Genomic DNA, 22,034 nt, shown 5'->3' with positions numbered 1-22,034 from the left:
ATGAAGCGATTTTTCTCGATTTTTTTGGCACATTCAATTTTTTGATCAACTTCAGAATATCTTACGAAACATTTCGAACCTTCTCGAGTAATTTCGATTCACGCGATCTTTGCGTGATGCATATTTTTCCGGCTGGAGAAACTTTACACATTTATACGATGTGTACGATTGAAAATTTGAAAGTAAAGAGATTGTCGTTTTCTTCTCCATCCCAACTTGGCGCGTAAAAGCAAATCTCGACTTTGCAGAATCAAAGTATAATCTCTATATGGCCTACGTACTTGTACATGTACATATGTATACATATATATGTATGTATATATATATGTCATGCATATTACGCTGCATTCTTCATGTTCGCGAGATCAGAGACGTATAAGATCCGCTATTCGTATGCGTTGACAAAGCTAGTTTCGCTGCACCAAGTTTCAGTCTCTGATCATTGTACAGTAGAATAATCTCGTATTATATCCAGGTTCCGAAGACGAGCTTTCTCTCGAACATTACCTATTATATGAACCAAGAATTTACTTGGGCAACTCGTTCCTTAGTCACTCAACCTGAAAGGGAACTATTTGTTTTTGTAAAAACAAAAAAAAAAAAAAAAAATCGATTGCCGGATGCATCATACAGAATTTTTTCTTTAACGCCCAGCGTTTCACCTTTTTTTTTTGCAGCTTTTTATTTATTAAACTACTTTTTGGTAACAATTGTCGAGTTTTTTGGTTTCCCATGGTCCCTGAAATATTTCGAAGACTAAAAAAAAAAAAAAAAAGAAACATAAAATGTATTTATTCGTTTATTGGAAAAGTAGTATGTATAAACAAATGGTCAAAAGTTCGTACTTTTCTACGAAGAAAAGCATTTTCTGTTAAGCTAACATGAAAATACAAATGGCAATTTTTTTACACAACCTCGAAAGACACCAAAATATTTTACAGAATTTTTTCAAAATTTGTCTTCTTGTTTTTGTTTGTCCGCCATTCGTAATCAGCGATCCCAAATGCCCATGCTTGCAAAGTTTCAAGTGAATCACGTTTAAAGAAAAATGTATGCATGAAAGGGTTAAGGAAGAACACAATTACAGGTTAAAGGTACCAAAATCAATTAAATAATTGCTCCGAGGTTGCAGAAAAAATGTCAATAAATAAAATGGACTTATATTATACGTACGGAGTCCCGATGGACCGCGATTTGGCAAAATTTACGAAATCGTACATATTTGTTTCACGATATAGACAAAATAATGAAACGGTCTCTGACAAAAAACGCATCGTAGGATCAATAAAATATAAAATATTTTCGTTTCGCGGACAGATGTGTTAATTGAAAAATTCATCGCAGCGACTCGAGATGTCGGTTTTTAATGAGCCTGCTATTTGATCCCTCGCGTTTCCGATTCATCAGATCAAATATCACGGTTTTCGGTAACATCGAATCACGGAAAGTCAACCCTTAATTTTGTGGGCTATCAACTTTCATATTGCAGGCAATAACGCGAAATGAAATATTGAAACCGAGGGACTCTATTAACTTTCGTTATTGTATAAGGGGCATTCCACGCCAACTCGAGCTACCGTCAACCCTCACCATCTCCGATTTTCCTTGAACTTTAATGCGGTATTTCGGAGGTCAAAAAAGTAACCCCTGAATTGTTTCAGTTTTTATTTTTTTACCACTGGTTAAAAATTTGTCTCATTTTCGCGCTAATTTATATCCCAACATCCATCATTAGTATGAAAAAAGTGAAATGGAAGAAAGAATGTATTTTGACAAGGAATTTATGGTGAAAATTTTATGAAAATCGAAGGTGGCCAACACCATGAAAATCATGTTTTTAGACTGTTTTTACAAAAAAAAAAATGTGCCAAGTCGCGAACAAAGTCGACAAAAAACATTTCCATCAATTACACATCGTCGCAAAAATTTTTTGTATTAATGATTTTTTCGTACGACTGACGGATGCTGGGATACAAATTAGTGCGGTAACAAGACGGCCTTTTAACCAGTGATCGAAAAAATCTGAAATAATTCAGAGGTTACTTTTTCGACCCCCGAAATAATATATTAAAGTTCAAGCAAAATCGGAGATGGTGAGTATTGGGGGCAGGTGGAGTTGGCTTGGAATTGCCCATAGATACTCGGATTACTCTCAGATTCACGATTCTACAATTTTTAATCTACCCGCAACTTCGCGCGACTTAACGTTACTTAATCTTCTATGATTTTTGCATTTTTGCAAGCTAGCGCCAAACATCCGATTTCGAATAATTTCTTTTAATATCAACGCATTCAAAACCGTCTTCTGCTAATTTTCTCTTTTCATTTCCGTGATTGATTGATCCAAGTGAATTCACGCGTAGATTTCAAATTATTGCAAACCAATCGGTCGCTTTACGTTAAAATCCATCAGTGACTTCAGGAGTAAGAAATGTTTCCCCGCAAAAAAAAAAAGAAAACAAAAAAAAAACGAGAAAAATAATTTTAAAAACCGGCTGGCCCGCAGATTCAAGGGATTTCTCATCTTTTGCTATGGCACCTGGCCTAAAAGCGCATCAACGACAGCAGCAGCACACCTGTCATTACAACCCGTCGTCGTTGCCGGCGCGCTTCCTGTGGCAACAGTTCTGTTCAACCAGCGGTAGACAGTCGGGCCGGAAGTCCGTTGATAAATTTAGGGGCTGACCGTCGTTGCGTCGTCGGCGTGCCTTCCGGCTATACTTAGCCGCGACCCGGAATAATGAAAATAAACAAAGCGATAAATAGTCGGTAGAAAATGGGTCATTTTTACCCATAACTTAATTCGTTTGTATCTTTTCATTTTCTTCATTTTTTTCCACGACGTTTTCTCTCCCCTCGACGGAATAGTTTAGGCTGCTATTTACATAGATGAGTCATAGGTGTATAAATAATGCGAATTTTGAAAAAATTAATCTCCTCCGTGCTCCTTGGCTCTTCTTTCACATCGTACTTGCAAGCTCGTATTTCGTTCGACTTTCTTTTTTCTCGTTTTCTTAACCGAAGAAAACCACTTCGTACGATTGATACTGCGGATAATGTGCAGCAATGTGACGAGACGCGTTTCGTCGGTAGGTAAAACATTCGCGACAACGAGCGATGGTTTACGATGTATATATGGGGCATTCCACGTCAAATTAGCAGCTCGTGTACCTCATTCTCTTCGATTTTAATCATTTTTTATTATGTTGCGTATGTTGTTGCTGATGTTGAATTTTTCGCGGGAAAGAATTATCGAGGAGGATTAAATATAGATGTATTGAAAGCATTTATTACTCGTGTTAATATTTTTAAAAGTAATTGAAACACCGCTTTCAATTCGTCCGTTGTACGAATTAATTGATACTTGTGATTGCTTAACATTTAGCGTCAAGTATTCGAATTCACTGTTTAATGTTTTCGATGTTTTCGTTTCACGAACATTTCAAATGAGACAAAATTCGTCGAGTTTCTTCGGATCGAATAAGTTTCGTGAAACTTGAAAAATTCACTTGAAATTTTACCGAGTTCGTTGTAGAAATGTTTCAAACTTTGTTGAGTAATATAATACAGGCGAAGCAGCTCGAGTAATAAATTTGCGGATCAAAGTTTCACTTGTTTCCAGTATTTTCTTTACGAAGCGAAACAGAACTTTGGGTCGATTTTGGAAAAACTGCAAAAATCATTAATATCAACGTTCACAACGCTTAGAAACAAATAATTACACGATCGATCAATTCTACTTGACTCAACAACGCAGATTACTGTTTGTGACGATTGAAACTTTTCTTACATCGCATCGAAATCCAGTTCCCTCCCTCATTTTCCCACCACCATCGGATCATGTATTTATAACGAATTGTTACCGCGAGTCATTAATCATCCAGCTTAATTACTAATTGCATTCGCATATTTACAACGCTTACGAATCGTCGTTGAAAACTTACAATAGCCAAGGTGTTAAAACAGGGTTCGGTAATTTTCTCAGCAACGATTAACGATGATCGAACATGTTGTGTAGGAATCGTTAATAATGCGTTCTATGTATCCGTGCAACTGTAATAAACACATTTAATTATTTACACACATTCTTTCGTGCGTAATTATTTATTTATACCTGCATCTCTGCCACGGACGGATGGGTGTATCTGATTTCTGAAGAATTTCAAACGCCTCGGGTCACATGCGAGAACTAATTTATTCATTACTCAGTGCCATTTGTTCACGTCAGAGGTGGCAAAGGAGCATAGAGAGAGAAATAGAGAGAGAGAGAGAGAGAGAGACGAGGGTATGTCTGCCAACAGGTGCGTAGCTGCCAGACAGCGGGACGCCCGTGTCTTTGGCCCCATAACTTTGCAAAATGCCGCAAAAACATTTTGACGTGACGCGTTTTTCAACGACAGAACAACGGCTGATACGCAATTCTTACTGACAGGGTTTTTAAAGCGATAGAACGATGTGTGAATTGTATTCCAATACATTTTATGAAATTGCATAACGACGAAAAATTTTTGCAATGCGATGCAAAAAAGGAAAAAAAAACCACATGAAAACAAAAAATTATTTCTGCACAGAATTTACGAATTAAATTATGATTATATTAGATTGGCTCTACTTTTTATGTTATTGTGGGGGGGGGGGGGGGGGGACAGTTTCTAATATAATCATGATTTTATTCGTAAATTCTATCAAAATTCATGAAGGAAAAAATCAGGGAAACAAGGAAATTTTTTGTGATGCCGTGGAGTATTTTTTCGAACAACTTTAAAATCGAATTTTTCATCTAAATATTACTTTTGTGAATCATATATGATAATTTCAATAAAATAAATAATTAGAGCCAATTTTGAAAAACTACGCTTACTTCTAGGGTCGTTGACATGAAATCTTACTAAGACCACTCAAATATCAAGGGCAACAAGACCAGTGTTATGTAATATGCACGAGGCTGCGTGCTTGAGTGACTTTTTACCTCTACAATTCCCGATCTCTCGACAGCGAGCGAATTATTGTTAGAATTATTATAATTCAAGAACGCGCTCTCGCCGTGGTTAAAATCGTATCAATCAAAGTCTGATGATATCACCGCTCTTGCAGCTTTACACACATGTACAGTTTGTTCATCGAAATTCATTCACCCTCCGGGATTTCAATTTGATTTGTGTTGTAATTTTCACGGCAGTTGGTACGAGACTGTGAAAAATTGCCCTTGTAATCATGCCGAATCAGTTGACGATCGTTGGTGTTATTAAATTCAAGTTTACTTGAAAATTTTGAAGGAACAATTCCGCAGGTCTACGAAAAATATTTTCTTTGTTTGGTAAATGTTATATTTTCGAGTATACTGAATTCAAAAATGACTTTCATTTCTCGCCGTTACGTAGGTACGGTATTCTTGAAAAATGCAAGGTGTTTGCATGAAAAAAGCTCAACTATAATGTAAAAACCATCATTATATTACGATGAACCAAACCTCATTTCTTATGAAGTTAAACAAACAATTTCTTTATGGAATTTATTTAACATTCCGTGTTAACTCTTTTTGCTTGTGAAACCTCTTCTTCTTCTTTTTTTTTATACACTTCCGAACATGTTTCCGCTTTCCATTTTCTATTTCCCTGTTTGTATTTATTCTCGAGTCTCACTTAAGTATAGGATTTTTAGAATCAAGAATAGGCTACCAGATTTCGAATAAAACTGTAATTTCACTCTAAATGAAACTACAAACACGAGTTCAAGAAAAAACCTGAGGCGATGTAACTTTTTGAGTATTTTTTCCCGTTTCAGTGAGTGAAAATCTATAAAAAGTCGTATAAAAACTCTGTGCAGTTTTTTGCTTGCATACCCGTTTTATCAAATAATGCAATTTATCTTTCTCTCTCTTTTCACTTTGAGCAGAAAAAATCTTTCTCTAAATCATCAGCTCGCAGGCGAGATTTTTCTTCCAATCACGTCTAGTTTATCTAAAGTCGATTACGACGCATTCTATGAAAGGCCGCTGTTTAATCTACTCTCCGCAAATTACCACGCAATCTCTGGACTATAGTTTAGGTCGAAGGGCGTCAGATTTGCCGCGGAGGCTGCCAGCTATCCTCGTAAATTTTGAATCGTTGTTTGAAACAAGGCGTGGAACTGCATCGCGACTAGCCATGCAAACTCGTATGAGTTGAATGGTCCTAGTTGCCAGAAGACACGCAAGGGACTCTTGCAGACGGGGTCAGGATTAGCCTGCACATGGTTACACGTGAGTCGATAAAATACACGGTTGATGCTTCAACCAGGAAAATGGAGAGGCTCGATGAAAGTGGAAAAACGAAAATTACACCCTTTATGTTCGTTCCGTCATTTAGTTACGTTGCTTCACGGCCGCATAATTGACGAGGCGAACTAAAACCGGCTGGATATGCCATTTTTTTTTATAAACAAAACAAAAATTACCTTTCAAAGCATGTATGTTCCAAAGCCAATGTATTCGGAATAAATTTTCGTATGTTTTACCCAGTATACGAGTCATTTATTTTTTTTTTTTTAAACGGTGGAAATTTTACTTCTTCTCATCTTTCTTTCAAAACTTTTCAATTTCACTGCCAAGTCCTGTCAGTTTCAGAATTTTCACTCTACCGATTTCGAGATCGTCCATCGACATACTCTTTATTTTTCACAATGATGAAGAGAATCGGAAAAAAAGTCTTTTTCCAGCTTGTCGTTTCTCGACCAAAACATTAATCCCAGCCTTTTTCAACTCCCCTCTTCTATTGACGCGGAATCTCGCCGTTATCCGGTCACTGTACCCATTCGTTGCACGGTTCGTGGATAAGGAATTGGATTTGACGGTAAATAGTTAGACTAGGAAACGCAGAGCGTCTGGCTCCAGGCTGACCACTGCGTCTTACGGCGTTCCGTCTTGTTGCCCAGCCAGGTGCTAATCTGGTTACTTACGGATCTGAAACACGAACGGTCTTGTGCCCGCAAGGCCAGCCAGCCTTCGGTCTTACTGTTGGGGAACTTCTGTTAAATCCTTGAGCAACACGGGGCTAATGCTTTGTGAATTATTAGACGGGGTATTAGAATTGCTGCTTCGATGACGTAACGGGTTACTGGCGTAAGTCGTGGTTTATTTAGCGGCTGCTGATGCGGGACGGAAAATAAGAGGTATGGATCGGGATTTCGAATTGTCTTAAAGTCTAATTCATAACAATTGCGTGGAATTGATTGATCTCTCAAAATGGTATAAGAACTCTCCGAATTTTTAACGCCGAATCGTGTGGCATAGATTATTCGTAAATATTGGACGGTATATCACGAACGATAAATTTTTTATCGTTTGATACATCGAATCATTCAGAATTTGACCCACTTATTGTTAGACTAATGAGATCCGGCAGACTGACGATGATAAAAAAATCGTTGATCGTGATTCTTTGCTTCTGCGTGTCAACTTGAAGGAATGTCTCGTTATTAATTCCACGACTCAGCGTACAGTTAATAATTTATACCAATTGATCAGGGTTATCATTGATTTTCTGAAATGATTTTTATTTACAAGATCGCATTTTCGACACGTAAAATTAGCAAGAAGTTTTGCAATTTGGTAAAAATTACTCACTGTACACACCATAAAAAAGTTTTATTATTTTTCTTACTTTCAACCAGTGAAATAAATTATTTCCTCCAATCAAAGAATCACGTATATATTTACAGGCAGTATGAAAAGTACAATTTTCAGTACGCGTATGAAAAACGGTGGGAGCCGAGTTCAAGCCGACCAGTCATTTCATTTTTCTCTCTTTTTATTTATCAAAAATTTCGCTGCCTCGCGTCTCGTCTCGTCGAGAGCGACGTCGTCTTGACGCCAACGTCGTCGTATCCCAAGGGGGATATTTCACGTGGTTGGCCTAAAGTGGATGCTGATGTGGGCGTGTTATTAAGCCAACATCCATCACTGGCTTTTGGGGACAGTTCCGAAGTGCCGGGAGTCCCGGACCCCGCCTGTTCCCCCTGCCTTCCCCATTCACAGTTTTGCGTTATGGTATATGCGTAGACATATATATGTACGAAACCACGGTCTGGTGCGCTCACCGCGGCTTTCAAAAGTTATACGAACTGCAGGCACGTGCAACTTGATTTCATTTCTCATTCCATCGTTTTTCTTTACACCGGGACAATCTCTTTAAACTTAAGAATCAACCGCGCATGCGCGAGTTTTATCGGCTCTTCGCGCAGGCTGGCCATCCCGAGTTTTCAGCTGCCAAACTATTTCTGCCGGCGATGTGGTCGACGCGAATTTTCGAGGTTAGAATCTCGAACAATCGAGTCAGTGACTCGGAAATGTTTGGAAATCATTTGTTATTGGGTCGGAAAGTTGACTCTTCGAAGAACGGTGGGAATTTAATGCTTATGCTCTTTGAAAATTCAAACGTACACATTTTGCGTACGTTGGCCCGCCTGCGTCGGGAAAATTTCGCCGACCAATGAGACTGAATTATCTGGCGCATGCGCGGTTGATTTTCAAGTTTCAAGAGATCGTCCCGGCATGCGGTGTAACGAAAGTTGAAAAACAAAATCTTCAAGTTCTTATCTCGGTTTGAGGCTCGTAATTTTGCAGTCCCGCACCTGACAAGTTACGTCATTTCACCTATAATTATCAAATTAACGTTCTCTACTTTATACCGGGTGACGCGTTCGCAATCGGCCACTCCACCCGCATTCAAAGATCAGAGTTCGACCATACATAGAGGTATGCATACGCTTTACACTTATGCATTTACCTGCGAGATGTGAGGAACTTAGAGGGAGCGCCGCGCCGGCTCGTTTATCGGGAAGATCGGGGCCCCCTTATAGCCGCTTCGGCAACGAGGACTGAGCAAAATTTAAATCATTGTTAGCCATCGCCGAGGGTCGTCGCCCCGGACAGTCGACTCCCTTCCTCCCTCTTTCTTGCCGCAGCACTGCACCGAGAATAATAATCAACAAACACCCGGAGTGCAGACTCAGACTTTTTCGTATCTTGAAAACTTGCGTGCTTGTTCGATTTTCCCACAAGCATTGCAAAGAGTTTTTAAATAAATTGTCCAAGTTTGTTTATCCTTATTTTTTTTTTTTTTTCTTACAGAGATATTTATTCTAGTTTGAAATTGGAAAAAAAAAAATTTGTACCATTTTGCAATGCGCGTTGAAAATTCTTTAACAATATCTGATTCACTCGCAATTATAGATCGTAGGTTTATTTTACTACTCGGATTGCGGTTTTAACCTCAATCTTTAAAACGAAACTTATTTAACGAGAAAAATTGCCCTACTTTCTGTTATTTCTCTATCGTATTTTTTCTTTTTTTTCCATCACTTTCCATTTCCAACCTGTGCAGTTTTGTTTTTCAACCTATTATTTCTACTTGGATAAATTTATTTTCTAACCGCACGAGATCCTTTGAGCACGAGTCAAATACAACGATGCTTTACAGTTTGTACGTAAAGCTAGGCCTTCGATTCGGTCAGAAAAGAGTTGTCGAAACAGATACACTAAATTCCCCGTTTTTTTAATTACGCGCTTCTCACGCACGGATTTTGAGTAAAGCTTTTCCTTGGCTTGAAAATGGTCTTTGCATGGGGTGCGACTTACACGGGGGTTTGCGTTCAGCTTATCGGGCGGCATTACGAGCGAATTCCCCTACATTGGGTAACCGGAACCGGAAACATCGACCGATGCGCCAGCCCAATTCGCCATTGCGAACCGGTAATAGACCGGCGTATAGTCTACTTGGGACGTTACCGGGGCGCCGCCCCGTCTTCCCTTCCATTGCCCGCATTTTTTACAAGCTTACATATGGGGCATTCCGTGCCAATTCAACCTGGGTCTGACCCTGGACTTCTCTGATTCAGCTCGAGATTTTTTATATCATTGTTCCGACCCTCAAAGGCACTAAGTTTTATTTTCAAAATTATTCAAATCGATTCGAATCATTTACAATTTTTAAAATCAATAATTTGGAAAAATCTTGCATCAGGTATGTAAAGAAATTTTCAAATTTCTGCGAAAATTCTATCACAACGTTTCCGTTCGTACAATTTCGTCGCGATTGCTGCAGTTGAGTGTGGAAAATTTTCTCTTTGAAACAAAGCGATCATCGCGTTTATGTCTACGTAAAATAATTGCTCGTTTTTTTTTTCATTTGCTCTCGTTTACGGTAGAACGAGAACGAATTACGTCTTGAAATGTGTCCTGAGATCTGTATGCGCGATTGTAAACCTGAACATCACCCCGGGGGTTGCGAGTACGAGGTAAAGGGGGAAGCGGCATGCGTTCGAAAATCCGAAACTCTCTATTCCACGCTATATTCCAACTTCCACGCATCCAACCAGAGAACAGGTGTCGCCTTTCCGTCCCACGCAACTCGCGCCAGCGTGGCAAACGCGACGGGATCTTATGGGAAGTCTGCGTCGATGCGGGACCCACGTTTTCACGTACGTACATGTATCCCACCATGGGTGGGTGAATTTCACGTGGGACATGCATATACCTGTACGTATGTGTGAATGCGTGTGTGGGTAAGCTGCACCTATGAAACGTGTCCGTGAAACGAGGTACACCTTACGGAAGGAAAAGGCTATGGGTCATAAAATGTCGGGTGTAAGGTGTCTCTGTAGAAAAGCGGAGGTGTCGCGTTGCCGATTCGGCGCCGTTGCGACAACTTGAGACGGCCCTGAGGAAATGGAGATTCGCTATTTGATGGCCGGAAACGAGACGATGATGAATTAGTTATTAAAGAATGGGGTCGGACTGGAATATTGCCTTTCTAGTTTTCATCGTTTCCGTTCCATTATTTTTTTTAAGGATCCATCGGGCGTACAGATTGGGTGAAAAATTACTAAACAAAGAAAAGAATTTTGTAAAATCGAAATTTGAAATGAATTGAATTTCATTTAAACATTGCTTGAGAGATGAGCTAGAATATTGGTTTTTTTAGTTGTTCCAGTTTCTTTTCCATTTTCTTTAAGGATCTATCGGGCATACGGATCGGTTGAAAACTTGGTAATTAAAAAAGAGAATTTTGTAAAATCGAAGTTTGAAATGAACTGAATTTTATAAAAATATTCTCTTCTTTCGAAGGTGAACTAAAATTGAAGGTCCCGTTGATTGAAGTACGTTAAGTTTATTTCTGTAGAATTATATTCATATGAAAATTTTATGTACCATAATTTTTTCGACTCCTCTTGTAAATAATAGCACAAAAATTCAACATTGATTGGTCAAGAATCATTTTGTCGGTGAATGTAAATTATGTACAAGTTGTATGAAGTGAATTTTCAATATAACGGTATGCCTATTAAAATACGTTAGATTATTATGATCGTAACAGATGTACAGATTAAAGAATTTATCTCAACGTTAATTTTCAGTGAATTCATTCACGATCAATTCTAATGAGGTTAAAAATTTATTGAAACTGGAATACCGTTGGAATCTTGATATTGGCATCGAGAAACGACAGAATAAAGTAAATCTTTTGAAATTATTTACAATCTAACTTATCATTAGTTGGAATTCGGTCAGGTTTGAATTTCCGTTTTTTTTCTTACTTTTGCTGTCCGAGAAGTGAGAATTTCAATTAAACTTAGATAAACTTAGAATCCGCTCTATTATCTCTAATAATTTATATTCCTTCTTTTTTTTTTTATTCTTTTCATACTTTTTACACGTCATCGATGTTTGCAGAACGTTACCGAATTACTTGTTCCACGGTGATTTTTTAGCGTTTCCCTTTCTTTCATTTTCACAACATACTTGAACGTTAGAATTCCAGAATCCCTTTGCCTGTTGAACCACGTGGATAGTGTTGGTATATCGCTCCGCAAGAGCAATCCTGACCGATCAATCATACCTAACTCGTAACTTTCGCGGTGGCACAGATTCGATACAGCGCCCGTCACTTTTGGTGTATTGAATGTAATCGATCAGCCAAATCGGTTGCGGATCAGATACCCTTGATCCTTGATCCTCGATCTATAAAATATTCGAGTTCGCTTGTTCTTAGCTAGTATTTGAATTGAATAACTCAAAGAATCTGCACGATACGTCGGTTCGTTTAAATATTGTTTAAGAATTCAGTTTTTTCAATTTTCGAATCGTATAAACCGAGTGATTGAGCAATTTTTACACCTGCAGCCAATTTCAAGCTCGATAATTTCACAAAAAATCATGTGCCAAGGGTACGTCGATCAATTTTTATGAAATCGCGATCTTACTTTCCATGTTTGCAAAAGCGTAGAAAGAAACTTACGTGACAGCAACTGGTGCACTTTGTGTGAAGCTTGCAATATGCGATAGGTGCAGTCTACGTTTGACTCTACTTTATACGTTGTATCTAAAAGCGCGGCGCCGCCAAAAGCTGCCTGATATCCAGCAGATACGAGGCTAAAGGCGGCTCTTTTAAAACTTGCACTCTGTGAAGGTTTACCTATGGAATATCAAACGGTAAGTATACCTACCCTGCTCTACTAGCAGCCGCACTTCGTTGCATCTGCATCCCGACGCCCCGTATTATTATGCCTATGTTGCAGCGAAGAGCTTTTTACTTTGGCACGAATTAGATCTGTCTATGAGAAAAGAAAGCGCTTCGTGACTTGTGTAAATATAATATACGCTTCTGCAGGCGTATGGAGCTTTCTTCCATTGGGTGATCGATAAAGAAAGAGAGAGAGAGAGAGAAAGAGAGTTGAGAGGGAAAGTGATTGGAAAAAGGATAAAATTTCAACTATCATTTGATTCCTGGATCTCTGAGATCAGTTAGTCCGTTGGCCAAAAATCGATACCCTTTATCAATTCTGTTAGGATACAATCGTACATTGAGTGCTTATCGAGTTGTATTATTCCTAATCTCTGAAGATCTCTTGAAAAATTGAAAACCGATAAATACTGGATTAATAAGAAAAGTTTAGATATTGATAGTTCGTTCCAAATCGCATCAGACTTGCTGAAAATTTTAGGATATTTGTTTTATTTCATTTCGTAGTGGTTCGTTTTATTCGGATGATCATTTGCTAAAAAGTCACTGAAACGGATTTGATTTTTCATCAACATTTCATCAATGTTGTTAAATCAAATATTTGACGACACCGAGACAATAAAAAAAAAAGTTTTTCAATGAATTTGTAGAGAATGGTCTTCTGAATAAAACTAGCCGTTTCTGGTAGAATAAAACCAAACAAATCTGCCAGGTTTTGAATAATATTAAAATATAATAAATAATAAACTTTCGTTAGTAATTCCGGTATTTTATAATTCATTTTAGTTCCAAATACATCTTCGTACAGCTTACGGAAATCATTGTTTGAATAATACGAAACGTACGACCATCTCGTAATGAAATTAACAAACAGTAGAATCTATTTGTGGCCAACCAACTTCCTGACGTACACTTTGTACCAAAGTCCCACGCGCATTTTTCGTTTTCACAAAAACTACATGTTTTCCCCAAGAAAATGTGAAATTCAATACCGATTACCACGTCAATTTACAGAAACAAATATAGTCTTCTTTCTATCCCGATTCAACGTACCGTAGGTATTTAATTTCTTATTCGTACAAGCTTTAACACTACACGTTATAGTTAACAAATTGTTGTAATAATCGCCATTAATTTGCGAAAGCTAATTATGGAAAGAAATTGGTGATTAAGTGATAATCGCTCGTGGATTCAGAGAGACGAATGAGGTTTTGATCCATGGTAAAAACCCATCCAGGGTTATCCTATACGTATGCTATGTATACGGACACATAGGTATACGTGTATGCATACACATACGTAGGTATTATACAGAGAATCGGCGAGAAGCGCGGACGTGATTGATGTTAAATGAGATAGATCTGTCAGTGTTTGGATTTCTGTACGTTTCAATCACTTTTTTACAGACGGACGTCCGTCCGTCTGAATTCTTTAGATTGGATTTACCCTCCAACGTTTCCGTCATCACATTGCCCTGACTCTTCTTCTTCCTCTTCTTTTTCTTAGCCTTTCCGGCCATTTCCACCGAGCGAAGATTTAGGAAAAAGGCACTGATTGAGGGCGCTGTTTGCTATGTCGAGGCGAGATTGTCGCGATTAACCCCTCGTTGCTCGAACAGTGAAAGAAAGGGACCGGTTTATTAGAGATCTTATATACCTGCTGCGGTGCAAGGTGCTTTTACCGAGAGTATGATGCTCTTTCTTCTCGGTCTGCTCATCGATCGAAAGTAGATGGGTTCTATCGAATATCGATTATAAATCGTTTTACCGAACGCCGAATCGTTGATTCGATAGAAGTAACAAAAAATGAACGTGATTTTGAATCGTCGCAAATTCTGATTCAAAATTTCACTTCCGTCGATTACCTGTACATTCAATGTAATTGGATTCTATTTCTTAAAGGGAATGAAAACACTTGGAGGAATTTTAGTTTGAAGGCTTTATTATTTATAGTTTGAAGAATATTTTAGAATTTTTTTTTCATTTATATTAATAACAAAATGACGGTATGAAGCGCATAAGCAGTGAACGACCACGTTTTCAATCCGGTGGCACAGATTCCTCGGTAAATTTTTATCCGATCGATTTGAAATTTTGACACCGCTCTTTGAAACTTGTTTATCGATTCGAACTCGCAGCTAGATTTTGAAATTTCAATACCAACATTTTTTCATAATAATTATTCTAAAATGTTCCCGATACTGTAAATAACAAAACCCTCAATATCAAATTGTTCTAAATGTTTTCATATTCTTTGGAAAAAAACTCCTAAAAATAGGTACGATTTTAGACCGTTCAAGCTGTATGTCAAAAATTTTCCAATTTTATTAATACGGCTTGCGAAAATTTTTGAGTATTTTAATAATACTGTCACAAAAAGACGTAGCATCGATTAATTATTAACGGATGATAGACGGCTTTAATTCGCTTTGTATTCATAAATATCTTATCAGAGGCTTTTTATTAAGGCACGTAAAATGAAAGCTATCGGTTTTTTAAAATTAAAACCTGCAGCCTCTCCCCTAATTGGTTCACGCAGGCAGCCAATCTCGTTTAACATCATATCTCCCTCAAACAGCGCCATGCACGATGGCAATTAAAATGTTTCAAGCTTTTTATCAAAGCCTCTTTCGGAACCGCGATTATCACACACTTACTTTGATCGCTTGCTATCTTTTTTTCGCTTTTTTTTTTTTCTTCATTTACCCGAAAGTCGCACTTCGAGCCGCCTCTCCCATCGAATATGAAACCGAGGAGCTGACTCGACTTGATTCCAATATAATTCAACACATTTAATTACGTGTAAAGGCATGATCGCGTGCAGGATCATTTTTTTTCTTCACTTTTAACTACGACTACAATTTTTCACTTGAAATAATACGATTCATTCCATAATTCAGTGTTCCGATTTTAGACATTCGCGTACCTAGTCTGCACATTTGAATAAATTTCAGTGTCTTATGTACGCATGTATGAATGCATGTACGCACATACCTATAATGCAAATGGGTGCATAAAGTAACGCCTGCCCTCGGGGCTCGGGTTCAAACAATTGCTGCACGTATATGCATGTACATACATATTGCATGGGTATGTATGCACGCATATACTTGTGGTAAAGTAAATACACGTATGCGCACGTTGAGATAGGTAAATCTAGGCGTCGAGTGGCGTCTCTCCTGAACTTCCATCCTTCTTAGCCTCGAGTTATTTGCCTCGGGAGACGGAGTATGTTGATTATATGTTTACCCGAAACTTCTATGCAACATTCTGGTCTAATACACCTGCTTCAAACTTGGGAAGAAAAGACTCGGTAAGTTTCTTCCCTTACAATACATGTACCTATACTTGTATACGTAAAATTTAAAGTTCGGTCAACATTTTGCACTTGTTATAATCAGACGTTAGTCGAAGAAGAGAATGAAAAAGTGCTCTGAGCGAAAGTTGAAGGTAAAAAAGAAATTCCACAGTCGAATCAACTGTGCCGTGAAGATAAATTAGTTTGTTTTTTTCGGTTTTGTACTAACGATTTTTCGTTACAACCATTTACAGCCTTTTTTAATTAGGGCGGGGTTGAAATTTCAAATTTGAAAAGTTCGGAAAGCACCAAATTTCAAATTTTTTCGTGGTGAAAGTTGGAGTAAAAAAATCAAACTTTGACAAAGCGTCAAAGTTTCGAATGGTCCGAAACACGAAGCTCGAAATTTCGAAAGAGCAAAGTTCCGAAAATGCGAAAATGAGAAAATTTAAAGATCTGAAACATCAAAATTCCGAACGATCGAAGATTTTCAGTTCTGTGAATTTCTGGCTTGGTGAAATTTCACAACTTTGATCTTTCTTTGTTTTGGAATTTCGATATTTTTATTTTCGGAATCCTATTCATTCTGATTTTCGGCTTTTCTGATTTTTTACACCCACTCGTTGAGTAAATTAGGCTGTGTGATTATATTTTAACTTTCGGAATTTTACTTTATCGAAACTTGATTTTTCGGAATTTTCTTCTATCGGAACTTTACGTTTCGAAATTTTGCTCTGCCGTAATTTGAAGTTTCGGAATTCTGAGCTTCGGGTTTCGGAACATTCGAAACTTTGTTGTTTCTTCCAAGTTTGATTTCTTTAATTCAAGTTTCGCCAACAAATATGTAATTTTTTTCAAATTCGGAACTGCAAACTCGTCCCTTTTAATTTTCTCCCTCACTTACATATCCTTTTAATTCACACGGGCTAAATCAGGTTTTTTAGTTTCTTCTTTAGGGTGTAAATTCGTTTCTTATATAAAATTACCACAGCTTCTTTCTCTTTTTCTTTCTCTTCCTTTGTTTCTCCTTTTTCATTTTCGTCGTACGGAATGCGGTGTATATATATGTATGTATATATGTATGATAAAACTGGGCACACGCTGCAGGGGCAAAGACAGGTGTGCGGCAGGTGATGACCGTGGTGTAGGATCCTTATGGGATCAGGGCGAACACAGAGGCGCGGCACTCTTTTACAATGTACCGTGTGTATTTTTTCATCTTTTTTTTTTTTATCAACTCTTTCGGAACCGAAAGATGTATCTCTGAACAACAGTCCTAAAAGGCAGGTGCTGCGCGCACATCTTCTTGTTACTCTTTAAAGTTTTTAACCTCGTTTTGTGTAGTCTTTCGGTCATATAATATCAAAAATAACATCATAATTGTTTATTATATTCCGTTCGATAGCTTCATTAATCATTTTTTAGATATGATAATTTCTGCATTAACTGCAAGGGTCCTTTTAAACATTTGTTAACTGAACATTAAACAATGTCACGAAATTGTCTTTGACGTTGTTGATAAATCAACGGTGTAAAAAGTAAATTTTTTATTCCTTCCGTTTAATCTTACGTAGAAGAAATTTACCGATAGAAGACAATTTTTCAGTCTACTCTGTTATATTCGGTTCAAACTAGAACCGAGGCGTGTATAAGATATAGAAGCTTATCCCGCGGGTGGTATAAGAAACTTGACGATTTATCATATAAAACGGAAGCAGGAAGTGAACGATAAAGATATATGAATAGCTTTCAATACTTTTTTTCTGCCCCACCTTGATGCTCGTGCAGCCCGAGCGAATCGCCGATTTTTTTTTCTTCTTTTTTTTTCCTCTTCGTTTCCCCTTTTTTCATTTTTCCTTTTGTCATTAATATTTTACATATAAAACGGTAAGAAATATCCTTCTTTTTCTTGCACGTAATGTTTTTAAAAAAATTGAGCAATTTTTATGAAATATCAACGGCTTGGAACGCGGTTACAAGCAAATATTTTCATCCGAAACGAAACTTTTGTTGCATTGTTTTAAGCTGCACTGCCGGAGGGAGAAATTCTATCGCGAATCTATGTGCAACGATAAATCTGCGAGGCGACACTCTCTCGATAAGAGAACGGCAGGGCGAGGATACTGTCGGGCCTTTTGCTAACAAGTATAAAACCGCCAAGTTCCCCTCTTGGTATTTGCCTATCCATTGATCCCTCGAGATAAAAAGCACGCAGTTGAGTTTTTACCGTCTCTCCGATGCGGCGTTTCGCCTCGCGGGATATCGTGACGGTTTTTTTTTTTTTTTTTTTCTTTTTCCATCTTTGCTTTTCATTTTCCTTTTTTATATGCGCACGGTTTTTCTCCTTTCGTAGGGACCAACACGATTTTTTTTACACCTCGGTATTCTTTACCGCGGATCGTTTCTTCTCTAGAACTAATCGGAAATTAGACTTGGATTTCTTTTATTTCATATCCTTGATAGAGTGAACCGTGAACGTGATCAATAAAAATTAACGGCAGATGGATTTGACGTGTAGTTTTATACCTAAACCACTTTTTCTTGCGATTACTTTCTTTTTCCATCGGAATTCATTCTCATCGTTTCATCGAATGTTTTTCGAGAGGTTTGATTTGTTGATATTTTAAGGTCTCAAGTTTTCCAACATTTCTAAGCTTTCCGTCACGATCCGGTTTGTTATTAAAATAATATTCGATACACGAAAGAGAAGATTATAAATCGTTTCTCATAATTCCTTTCCTTCATCTTTATCAATATCAATAAGAAATTATAATTGCTTACTAGAATCACGAATTTAACAGAAAAAACTTGAAGTAACAGTCAAGGTGATAAAACGAAATTTAAAATTCACGGGTGTGTAATTACAAGTTAGAGATAAGCGGTAATTAATTCAAAGATAAGAGGCATCTGGAGTATTAAGCGTCGTATTTAATACATTTTGCGAGAAATTCCTCGTCTTAAAATTTTTTAGTCACCCATAATTCTCGCAAAATTCCTGGATCATTGTTACATATTTTATTTACTTCATTTCGTAAAGGACGTTTTGATTATAAAAATGTAAGGTTTCGCATTCTAATAATTTTTTTTTATCACAATTATTCGAAGCTTAAACTTTTTTTGTCTCAAAAATTTATCTAATGTAAATATTGCCAAGATCGGTTTACAGATACTCTGTGATCAATTCTTTGGAAACCAGATGCTGATAATACTCTATGCGCGTGCTTGCGAGCTTGCGTTTTGCAAACGTTGAATTTAATCCTGGTATCAGGTTCTCGCACCAACTCACCTACGAGAGTTTCACTCGGTTAGACGAGAGACTGCAACGCGCCCTGATATCCCCGTCAGAATCAGCAGTAAACATTTACAATACGTACTCTCCGATATCCACTTGTCCTTCATTCCTCGTTGATTACAGCTGTACGCGAGTCGTTTCATCTCGAATTAACGACTGGCCGCTATTCACGTGTAGAAACTTTAAACGAAACTTGTTTTCCAACCGCGGACATTCAAGATTTAACCCGTATTACCGGTTCTTTTTTCCTCCCCCCTCTCTATTCCCTCTTCCCTCATTTTTTTTTTCTTAATTCGATACGTGCGGAGTACAGATATCGTGTGTATTTAGGTTACACCTCAGGTTCTACGTGCTGCGGTACTAGTGGAAATACGTCATTGCTTGTAAGCGAATAGAACAATTGTTGTTTCGCAGAAACGTGAAGAAAAATAATAAACGAATCGTTAACCAAGTTTTACATGAATTCAATTTTCACAGGCCATCCTGGCGCCAGGGTTTTGTGCTGAAGCCGGTGTGGAAATGTCGCGTGGTTGAAAAAAATTAATGAAATTTACGGAACAAAAATAGGATGAGAAAGAATCGCGGGAAAAACGCGTTGCACTGTTCAGCGAGATAATGGGTTTAAATGCATAGGTAATCTTGAAAGTTGAGACAATACAGGAGGAGGGTGAAGACACGGTACAGATATACTCGAAACGTGAAAATACCATTAACGTATTTAAATCAGCTAGCTAGTTGTATTGTACGTAGATGGAGATTCAGGTACATTATTATAAAATCGCGATTTTCCACTTTCAGCGAGTTTTCAAAAGGAGAAATATGTCCCACTGTGTACAGAGAATCCATCAATTTAAAATATTCGAAATAATCTGATTTGATCCAGGATAAGTAACGAAGTATCGTAAAAATCGTTAATTCATTATTTTTTCAAAAATTCAACTTCACTCACTGAAATAAACACCTTTTTCGTTTTGTTCTAAATATCTTGAGAGTTGCGCAGTCAATTATCATCTCAAAACGTTGACAGTCCAGTGAGTTATGATTTTTTGAGTAGAACGATCTATTTTCCGGTATTTTGTTGGTCAATGACTTCTTTTTTCATATTCAAAATTTCACTTTGTTAAAGATAAGTAATTTTCCTTAGAATATAACAGTTAAAGAGTATCCCAGAATTATTCAGGCCATTTTATTCGACGTTTTTTCTAGCGAACCCGCAAGGATTGATAAAATAAAAAAAATAAAACACGAGTTTGACAGTTGGAACGAATTCTACAATAGTTTCGTTTCGGGATTGAATGTGTGTGTGTAAATACCTACCGATATCAATTTCTCTGCTCAAGTTATACAGAAGCATTGACTGAGTCTTGAAATTAAAACGGAAACGCAACATCGATAAGCGGGAAGAAGCCTCGCCTTTTTTAAAGTTTACTTTGTCCATTGAGTTTGGACGATTAATCAGAGACTTGGGCCATTGATGCCTACCTGTTGCCGGTATTATATCCAGCTTCCATTGGCAGTTTGCGCAGTTCTGTAATAAGCCTGACGCGTATCATATCTCCGGGGAAATTGGATTAAATTCAACCAAGCCTACTGGGATTACTACATACGTCCGGGTTGAACTGCAACCTATCTCTCGATGCCTGCAATGACGGATCTGCATCGCTCGTCCTGCAGAGGAATTACTCCGATCTCCGACAGTTTATTGATAATTAATTGCTGTTTGATTCAATTGATATTTCAAAGCTGCGCAATTTCGCTTCACAGATTTTGATCTTTATACGTACGGGAGATCAAATTCGAATACGTGAATAAGTGTTGTCATTACGGTGTGTATAATGTATGCATTCACATTTTTTTGTTACATTGTATACACATATAGTGCATGATTCAATTTTCTGCGGATTTTTATGAAAACACTTTTACTCGCGGTATGGCATCGAATTTGAACGTTAAGAAGGGAGGTAGAGCGGTAGAGAGAGAGAAAGAGAGAGAGAGAGCGAAAGCGGGGTGTTGAAAATTCTAGGGGTGTATACCTATGTATAATATTCACGGAAGTACATTCGGTTAAAGGCGAGGACATCCGGGTCAACTTTGAGTTTATTACAGACGCCGTGCTTTACCGCGAAATAACGTTAGTTTTGCAATTTAGTTTCTCGCCGTTTTTACCTTGGGGAATTTCACATGGTAAAATCGTATTTACGGTGTTATATAAGGTACGAGACCCAGACTGCACCCTGAACGCTCTTATGTATCTCGAAATTATATATGGAATGTGTAGCAAACGCGTAGAGATGAAGATTCGAACTGATATCTATCACGTGACCTCCTTAATTCGTGTATAATTGTATACATATTATCAATTTTTTATATCTTCAATGTCTGACGTATCAACATTTTCAACAGTCATCCAACAATTGATTATGCACATCTTTACAATACATGTTACGTATACTGATGAAATAAACCTAACAAAACCGAAAAATATCTTGTCAATTCAGTTGGTCGGTTTGGGTTTTCGATGTTTGACTACGATACATACAAGTTTCGAAAATAAAATAATAACGATAAGATACTCAGATAACAATTATAACTCGTTTAGTTGTGATATGAAAAATATCAGAGTCTTGAAAAAATAACACGGAGGAAATTATTTAGGCACTTGTATTATTTTATTACTTCGAATTATCATTTCTACGCGGACAAATCTTTTCTGCATGTTCCTATGAAAATTCAGCTCAGCGCCAGAGTCTAATTCATATATAATAACTATCATCCAGGAGAGTGATAATTCCCGGGTCATTACCTCGCCGCTAGACTCGGGCACGACCGACTGCAAAGAACCCACTTTAGATGTTAGATATCTATGTATAGCCGCGTTGGGTATGAGTTAGCAAATCTCGGCCCCGCCCGTATCCGAGATACGACTCTTGTACAAGAGACGCTTG

General features: G+C 37.7%; 1 protein-coding gene and 1 long non-coding RNA gene across 9 annotated transcripts in view; one reads left to right on the top strand and one right to left on the bottom strand.

Annotated features, from left to right (window-relative positions):
• The window catches only part of LOC124294845, a 123,814-nt gene that overhangs the window by 14,043 nt on the left and 87,737 nt on the right, over positions 1–22,034 (top strand). The window lies entirely within an intron of this gene.
• LOC107226460 (leucine-rich repeat-containing protein 15) overlaps positions 1–22,034 on the bottom strand; it is a 120,104-nt gene that overhangs the window by 28,084 nt on the left and 69,986 nt on the right. The gene's annotated exons all lie outside the window — the stretch shown is intronic.

Source organism: Neodiprion lecontei, chromosome 5, assembly GCF_021901455.1.
Source record: "Neodiprion lecontei isolate iyNeoLeco1 chromosome 5, iyNeoLeco1.1, whole genome shotgun sequence".
NCBI lineage: Eukaryota > Metazoa > Arthropoda > Insecta > Hymenoptera > Diprionidae > Neodiprion > Neodiprion lecontei.
The sequence above is the reverse complement of the archived record's forward strand: the minus strand, read 5'-3'. Positions and strand labels throughout refer to the sequence as shown.